Source organism: Macaca mulatta, chromosome 10, assembly GCF_049350105.2.
Source record: "Macaca mulatta isolate MMU2019108-1 chromosome 10, T2T-MMU8v2.0, whole genome shotgun sequence".
In the NCBI taxonomy this organism is placed as follows: Eukaryota; Metazoa; Chordata; class Mammalia; order Primates; family Cercopithecidae; genus Macaca; species Macaca mulatta.
The window spans coordinates 597310-604521 of NC_133415.1; positions in this window are offsets into that span (position 1 = coordinate 597310).

Below are 7212 nucleotides of genomic sequence, written 5' to 3' on the forward strand. Positions count from 1 at the left end.
CTGTCAGCAAACCAGGGCCCCAGTGTAAAGCAGAGAACAGATCCTCTGATGCCTGCCTGAACATTTCCTTCCCACCTCTGTCTTGGATATTGAACACCCTCAGAGCTACTGAGTCATCCACATTTGCAGGTCATTTATCCAGCCACCAGGATAACACAATTATGCGATAAAAATGCCTTCTCAGGGCTTTGTCATACTCAACAAAGAAGCTCAGAAGGCTAGGTAAGCGCAAGAAAGGGGGAAGCGTCCTCCAAACAGACAAAAACCAAGGAAAACCGTGCAGAGACTCGAGAGAGAGAGCAGAAACACAGCCCGCTGTAGCCTTTCAGGTCCTGCTGGCCGCAGCCCTGCGTTAGGTGGCACCATTTCCACAGATGCATCCTGCTGGGCCCACTTGAAAGGTCCCGCTTGCGAGACACTCACCCCCACTTCCAGCTCCTGCAAGACCCGCTGCAGCCCCACTCCATCCTGGGGGCCGACTGTGCAAGTCTTCCCGGCGAGACCCCTCAGAGCCTACTCAGTGTCTGAGACTGGGAAGCACCAAGGATCCAGAAAGGCACAATCCCGTTCTCCTCGTGCTGCTTTCTGGGTTCCAAGTTGTCTAACGAGTCCTGCATAAACCCCGGGCTGGGGAGCCAGCCAGGGCCCAGCAGCACCCAGCTCATGCGCTCCACTCACCCCACAGAGGACCACGGAGGCCCCAGCACGCTCTGTCCGCGGGGCAAGACACCAGAAACAGCCACAGTTCAGGGTTCTGCCACCCGCCCCGCTGCCGTCATTACCTCCTGGGATCTGAATTCTCATTGGTTGCAAAGGTGATCCCACAGCTCCGCCGCCTTAATTACCTGCTGGGATCTGAAATTGTATTGGTTGGAAAGGGGATCTCATTGCTCAAGCACTCCCTGCTGCCTCCTTGCAAACAACATAAAAAATCCAAAACCCCTTGTAAAGAACGTTTACTATAACCTCAAAACAAGACACATCCCGAGACCAAGGAAGATACACACGCACATCTGACAGCTGGTGGACATCAGTGACCGATGCCACGGCTTCCGTGTGGCGTGTGAAGCAGGAGGCCTGTCACGGTGACTCAGGCTGGGGTCTGAATGGGGGTCTTCCAAGCAACTAGGCAACCCCAAAACCCAAGTCCCCGCACTCATGTACCTGGCAGAAATGCTGCGTGGCCATCGACACCAGTTGTGAACCAAGACCGATCTGTGTCCTGTGGCCCTCACAACGTCCGTACATGCCTGGGCCCAGCAGAGGCCCGCACGGCACCCTGCTCGCCTCCAGTGGGGCTCTCTCCTGCCAAAGGGGATGGCCCTGAAGTCCGTTGAGATTTCCAAAGCTCTACAAAGTCGTGCTTCCTCCTGCTTGTTCAGAAGGCCTAAAGCCCTGAAGACACCAGTGAGAATTGACCTAGCCTCTTAAGGCAGCTCAAATACCTAAACACAGGAACGCTGGACCTCTCTGCCCTCGAGAGCAGCCGATAACACACTGGGCTAAGCAGAAGGTACAGATGTCACATCCAGAAGCCAGTGGCGCTCAAGATTGCATTCCAGGAGCCGCCCATGTGAGTCCCTCCAAGGCTTCCAAGTCCCACTTGATTGTTTTCATCGTATCTCTATAACATCAGAGACATTATATCTCACGGTATCTATGAGATCGTCTCCACTTTTATGAGCACATATGCTCCCTGACTTACCATGGGATGAAACTGTTCCAATAAACCCAGCGTAAGCTGAAAATATCCTAAATAGAAAGTGCATTTGACATCATAGTTTCAACTTACAACGGGTTCATCCAGAGGCAGCCCATCTTGGGCCAAACAATGCACTGAGTGTGACTAGTTCACACCATCACAAGGTTGAAAAAAAAAATCAGAAATGTAACAATTGGGAGCCAGGGACCATCTGTATTGGGGCTCCTGTCTTCAGAGACAACAGAAACCTCTTCTTAGACAAGAATCACAATTTATAATCCTCAAAATGTTAAACTTAGTTTAACAATCTAGACGTTCAAACAAAGCCAAAGTAGGCCCACAAGGCCGTTTGTGCCCTTCACTAAGACGCACGACTCTGTAATAACCCTCACCACAGCCCCTCAGGGTGGGTCCCAGAGGCAGTTGAGGCTTGTGGCTACGGACACTAACGAAACCAAAATCAGAGTACGCAGGTGCAGTCAAGTCATATGACTTCTCCACTAGCATATGCACAAATGTTCATCAGCAAATCTCATCTTCGCTTTACCTCCCTCCCATGACCTAAAAAGGAGTCCACCACACACACCCATACACACACCCACCACTTCAAAAACATAATTAGTACTTGCATTCAATTCTGGGCATTCGAAGTAGACCTAATGGGTGATTAAATCTCTCCTCCAACCCATTGCTTAGTCTTCTTAGAGGATGAAGGATTTTGCATAACACAAGTCAACATATAAAAGATCTGCTATAGAAACAGACTTTCAAGTGGTCCTCATTAGAGTGATTCAACTAATATACAAAGGACCCAACACACAGCACAGTGTATATTAGAAGAATGATTAATTTGTTCCCCTAAAAATCCTAATATCTACACAGAAAAAATACGCAATACACATTTTATCATTCTTTACCAGTATAGTCATACAAAGGAGTATCACAAAAGCAAAAGAACAGATTTGGTTTGACTCACAGTTCTAAGTTTAATATAAAATTGCTAAAACCACCAAGACAAACATGACTATGAAATATTTAACGATCTTCACCTAAATTCAAGTCACCATTCAACCACCAATACCTCTGCTCTCCTTACGGGAACTTTCCAAAAGTAAATTCTGGAATTAACAGGACAAAATTTTCTGGTGATAGAAATTAGGAAGAAATTGGTTGAAGGCCGTTCCTTGGCTGTCAAACTTTTTCTCAATAATATTTTGTAAAATAAAAGCGTCAAACAGATCTTTACATTAACTTACAATCTATCAAGCAATACTGGAGCAAGCTTTAAATATTAGCCACATTCTGTCAGGGCTGACTAACATTAAATCAGTATCAGTCTCATGTCTTGTAGGATCCACAGCTCATCTTCTTAAAACCACTTAAGATTTCATAATTAACTCAATTAAACAATGTAAGTCATCTCCTTGATCTTTGACATGAAGGGGTAATTTTCCCCCAAAATAGTACCTCTTTCCTTGACATGATTTAATCTGTGGTTAGAGTATTTAACAGGATTTCTTTCCTTCTTAGAAAATAGAATATACACCTTTCCAATATGAAAAACTCTAACTGATAATGCCATAGCTTACCCAGGTCAAAAGCATTTTTTTTTAAGTTAAAAAAAGAACCTAACTGCATCTTTGGACCTTATGTGAGGTAGTGTCCAGGGTCACTGGGACCTCTACTTGGCCAGTGTAGCTGGGTACCAATTAAAGACAGAAACCCAAGCATTCACTCAAAGCCCCTTCCCAGCTGTTCATCCTAGTGGAAGAAGCCATGAGTACAAACGAATGTGGCATTCTACGGAGGGCTTTGGGGATAGGCTGCTTGAGAACATCAAAGTGGCTCACGTCCCCCGAGTATAAAGCCAGTGACTGCTCTCAGCTTCCATCCACAGTAGCCAAGGTCTGGAATCACCTGAGTGCCCGTCAACAGGGGATGAAGGGAACGTGGCCCGAACACACACAGGAGCAATACTCCACCACACAGCGGAGAGCCCTGTCATCCGCGGCAGCATGGATGGAGTTGGAGGACATTACGTTAAGCAAACGAGTCAAGCAAGGAAACGGCGCATGTTCTCACTCATAAGCAGGAGCTGAGAGCAGATCTCATGGAGGCCAAAAGTAGGTGGTCAACAGGGCCCAGCAGAGCCCACTCATAAGCAGGATGGGCAGAGGCTGGTAATGTGCACAAACACACAGCCTAATGGGAACACGAGACCTACTATTGATAAATCAGCAGGGGGATGGCAGTGGGTCATCTACCGTGTATTTCAAAACAGCTAGGAGAGAATAACTTAACACAACCAGCACAAGGAAAAGAAACTATTTAAAGTGAAAGACATCCCAAGTACACAGATTTCATCAATATAGGGGTGAATCAAGGTATCACATGCACTCTGAAAATATGTACGTATATTATGTATCAACAGAAACAAAAACCAATGACAGAACCATTTGCGAAGCACGTGCAGGAGAAGAATGGGAAGCCTGACATGGTGTGGCTGTGTGTCCCCACCAAAATCTCATGCTGAACTCTAACCCTATGTTGGAGGTGAGCCCTGGTGGGAGGTGATTGACTCATGGGGGTGGTTTCTAATGGTTTAGCACAATCCCCCAAGTGCTGTCCTCATGATAGTTCTCCTGAGATCTGGTTGTTTGGAGGTGCATGGCACCTTCCCCTTCACTCTCTCTCCCCTTCCAGCCATGTGAAGACATGCCGGCCTCCCCTTCACCTTCCATTCTGATTGTAAGTTTCCCCAGATGTAGAAGCCTGTACAACCCACAGAACTGTATGCCCATTAAATATTTTTTCCCTTATTACCCAGCCTCAGATAGTTCTTTATAGCAGTGGAACAACAGTACAGTCCTCAGGACCAGCAATGTTTTCCTTCTACCCAGCGGCCAACAAGGTCCTACACCGTAGCTGGTTTTCCAAAGCTTTGCCAGAATGCTGAAGCTGTTTTGGGGATACTAGCTTTCCCCATCTCTGGCAAACCAGATGGGGCATCCTATTTGCCTCTTACCACCTTTCTCAGAGAAACCCCACCTCTGAAACAGCCTCCACCAGGGGCCTCCTTCAGCAGCAGCAAAGCTGAGTGTTCCTTGCACTTCCCTTCTTCTGAACAAGTCAACATCTTAAGCTTGTTTTTCCATCTTCCCAGCTCATTGAAAAAAATATCTTATGCTTTCTATTTTCCTAACACACACACATGGAAGAGAAGTGCCGTGAGGGCAGGGGCTCTTGTTTTCCCGGATCTGAGCCTGGCCCTCAAACACTAGCCGAATACTAACACGATATCCAGAGGCAGAAATGCAAATATCCATATGACTTCAAATACCCTAAGGACCTAACAGGCCGAGTGGCCCATGTAACTATGGTGTGCTGGGCCATTCAACTGGTGTCCAAATCCCTGTCCAAGTGAGCTCTTTAATTTCGAGACTTTTCAGACAGCTGTTTTGTTGTTGTTGTTGTTCTGTTTTGTTTTTATTAAAGGGATATGTTACAATTATAATCAAGAATATCCCAGGCCGAGTGTGGTGGCTCGTGCCTGTAATCCCAGCACTTTGGGAGGCCAGGGTGAGCGAATCACCTGAGGTCAGGAGTTCAAGACCAGCCTGGCCAACATGTTGAAACCCCATCTCTACTAATACAAAAATGAACCAGCCATGGTGGCAGGCACTTATAATCCCAGCTACTCAGGAGGCTGAGGCAGGAGAATGGCGTGAACCAAGAGGTGAGGCTGCAGTGAGCCAAGATCGTGCCACTGCATTCCAGCCTGGGCAACACAGCAAGACTGTCTCAAAAAAATAAAAATAAACCAATACTCCCAGTTAGTTCTTCACCAATGTCAGATACATCAGTTTAAAGAAAAATATGAAAGCATGTTTTTATATTTCAGTGTTGAATTTAACCATATCTTTTAAGAAGATATGAAGATAGAACTTCCTCAAGGATTGGGGGAGAGAAAAGCAGTTAAGAAAATCTTAAAACCTCAGGAGAAAAACAAGTATGGGTTAAGACCTCAAGGCAAAACTTTTTCTTTGCACTTTGATTTCAAAAGAACAGAGATGCCCAAATTATGAACTCTCCCATCTGCATTTTATATTCGTCTGTGTCCTTTGAAAGGCTGGAGATGGGATCCCAGGTTCCAAAGTGCCTGGCCGTGGCTCACATCAGGCGGCATCTTTCACAGCCGTTTACTCCCCTGACTCTGCCTAGAGAGCTCTGTGGCCCAATTTACAAAAAAAAAAAAAAAAAAAAAAAAAAAAAAAAAAAAAATTCCTAATTTACTCACGTTCATCACTTTCAGCAGAGTCTCAAGAAATGAGACAAATATTGACACTCCACAGAAGCAAGTACTCTCTTCCAAAAAGTCAAGTGTCAGGTTCCCATGAGCCAGGCAGCTTGCTTACAGAAAGCACTGGCTGACTTGCTGGTTGAATGTTAAATGCATTTAAAATGTTAAGTGATCAAACCCCCCTCCTAGTGGGTGTGCGCGTTGAGCTGGCTGCAGTAGTGATGCAGACCACGTTCTTTCCTTTGGTTTTGCTTCAAGCAGAACACCCCACACCCAGGAAGAGGCCGAAGGACGGCATCGAGGTCTAGGACAGATCTAAGGAGAGCTGCAGGCTGACTGCCTCATCTGCAAATAGTCTCTCATTTCAGAGAAAATCACTGAACAGAGTTCATAACACGTGAATTTTTAAAATTCATATTTCTAATTTCATCCCATTAGAACTTTTGAACCTCCACCTCCCACCTAGAGAACGTCAGCTCAAGCCGATCACAGCGCAGTGCGATTTTCTATAAATAATGTGCACGCCTGCATCTGAGCGGAGATGTGAATGTCTGGAATGTGCCTGCCAGGCCCAGGAGGAACTGCAGCAAGTGTGGGGACACAAGCTGCTAAGGAATCTGATTTGGAGGGAACTGGAGGCAACTAAAACTAGGTCCACTGGTTTTTCTTGGTAAGGTTTTACCAGGCAAACTGTTATCACTGTTGCTAATTTATGGTAATTGGCATGGGGACTTAACAGTAAGTAATTAGAGCAATTACAGAATTTGCTACTCAATTACAATGGCACAGATTCCTGAGAATGGAAGAACTGTTGCCCAGGAATAGAGTTCAAGAGGTCCTCCCCATGCTCCGAGGAGCATGGCATTGCCACGCACCCCTGCTTTGGTCCCTGGCCACCACCATCCTGATCTCGGCCATCTGATGGCATCAGTCCCCAAAGCTGGAAACACCTGACACCTCTTGTCACCCTCCCATCTGCCCTGCCTTCCTCCAGTCCGGGATATTCAGGGATGCCCACATACAGGACCAGGACACCAGGGTTATCCCAAACCAGTGCCTGCATTCAAAGTCCTCCACGGCAGCACAATCACCAATGGCCAATACTCCCAGAACCTTCCACCTCAAAACGGGAGCACATCTGGATTCAAGCTGACAATGCTGCATTCTCTTTGCCATGTACACATGGAGGCATGTCAGGTTCCACCTAAAG